The following is a 2,215-nucleotide window of genomic DNA, read 5'->3' as shown; positions in this document are numbered from 1 at the left end:
AATTTAGTATCAAATAGTATAATATTTTTAAATAAAAAATTAACTTTTAATTTATCAATATTAATCAATATTAATCAATTTTATTTTATATGGAGACATCAACAGGCTGAATGAGACTTCGCATTACGCCAGGACAGCCGACTTTGCGGTTAGTTCTGTTATGTTGAATTTTATGCAACCCACATAGATATATGTGTGTATGTAGCCATGGTTAGAGTAGTCACTAGGAACTAGAATATAGTGTGTATCGTTAGGAATAGGTCACTGGTAGAAATTTGGAACTCTATTTTATTTCACTTGTTTTAGGTTGTTACTATATAATTATTAATTTAGTTAGTAACTAGTCAAGTTCGATAGTTAGACTATTAAGTTAAGTCAAACTTTGTTGGTCAGATTGTTAATAAATTTATTGAATGTAATCTTCACGTAACGGAATGAGAAAATGTGTATTAGTTAAGAAGGTATATTTCTTGATAATTGAGTGTTTTATCCAATTTTTTATTTCTTGATAATTATGAATATATATATATATATATATTTTTTTATAGGCCTCGCCTTCTACTGCCCCGACGAGTGAGTCATACCCTTCCTCCACCCGACGCTATCGTCCTGTATCTGAGGGAGGCTGAATTCGGCGACATGGTGCCTCTCAGGGATTTCACATTCGACAATTCCCTGATTACAGCATTCGTGGAGCGATGGCATCCGGAGACCCACACGTTCCATCTCCCGTAGGGTGAGGCCACTCTCACCCTGTAGAATGTGGCATACCACCTAGGGCTACATGCACACGGGGACCCAGTTAGGGGGTGCTTCCGTGACCTCGGTAGGTGGTATCACACGAAGACGTGGGAGTTGGTGGAGCGGCTGCTGGGTGCCAGGCCTCCGGTGGCTCCACAGCAGGCGGCATAGAAAGGAGTCGTTCACACTAAAGCTCGTATGGCTGCGGGACCGTGTCCACCAGATGCCTCCGACAGACGATCCAGAGACTCTCCGACAGTACGCTAGGTGCTACATCATATTACTAATCGGAGGCTATCTGATGACGGACAAGTCGAACAACTTAATCCACCTGCGTTGGCTCCCACTTCTTCAGGACTTTTGGGCAGTGCCGGGTGTTGTCTTGGAGTTCGTCCATGCTGGCCTGGACGTACCAGTCACTGTGCTCGGCGACACGGACATCGCTGGCTGCACTCCGCTGTTGATGTCTTGGATATACCAAAGATTTTCTCAGCGGTATCCACCAGAGCGAGGGATCTACATCTATCCTATGACTACGAGGTAACAACTGTTTATGTCTTTATTTAGTTATCAATTTGTAACTTCTTACGACCTTCTGCATAATGAACTGCTTTTATTCTTTTGATTGGTGTCAGGTTGGTTGGATTGCAGCAGCAGAGCAGAGATCAGCATGAGGTCAGGGTCCTGCGATGGAGAGTAGCGATCGGCAGGTTACGATTCGATGAGGTTAACACCATGTTTGACACCACCACATTTTTATTTTAGTCCTTTATGTTGCATTCGTTTTTCGTGCTAGTTGTTAGTTCTATTATGGTTCTTTTAGTTTGTATGGACATCGTATGACGATCTTTCTCTGCAGGCTCTGTGCCCTCCTTGGTTCGTCGAGTAAGAAGAGTAGGGGACATAGATGTCAGTCGTCTCTCTTGTCTGCTTTAATATTGTGCAGTTTCACCTGGTTGACTGGGAGAAGCGCCAGTTCAATGGAAAACAATAGGTGCTGGCACCCTAGTCAACCTTGACAGATAAATTTGTCTCACTGTATGTAAACGAGATATACATGCGTCACGTTCACATGTCTTATCTCGTTTATACTGTAAACGAGATACGTACAAAATAATTTCATGTAAATGAGATAAAAGAGATTGACGAATTTCAGTAATTTTTAAATTTATTTAATTCTTTCTTGATTTGCAGGCTAAATTTTTCATATTTAAAGACCCGTACAAATGTACAATAATAACGTTCGTAGCAAATTTATTTTATGTCTCAATTTTTTTACATGTCTCTTTAAAATAAAATACCTTAGTATTCATCAATAATTGATAGAAAAGAATGAGTGATGATATTAAATTTAATAAATATGAGTTAGTTGTTTTTTCCTTACTTGTAAAATTTTGTTAGTAAGTTTACCTAAAATATCTATATATTAAGGAATTAAAGAAAGATGTGTTAAATAAAAAAATGACTTGATAAC

This window comes from Arachis ipaensis, chromosome B01 (assembly GCF_000816755.2).
Source record: "Arachis ipaensis cultivar K30076 chromosome B01, Araip1.1, whole genome shotgun sequence".
NCBI lineage: Eukaryota > Viridiplantae > Streptophyta > Magnoliopsida > Fabales > Fabaceae > Arachis > Arachis ipaensis.
The sequence above is the reverse complement of the archived record's forward strand: the minus strand, read 5'-3'. Positions refer to the sequence as shown.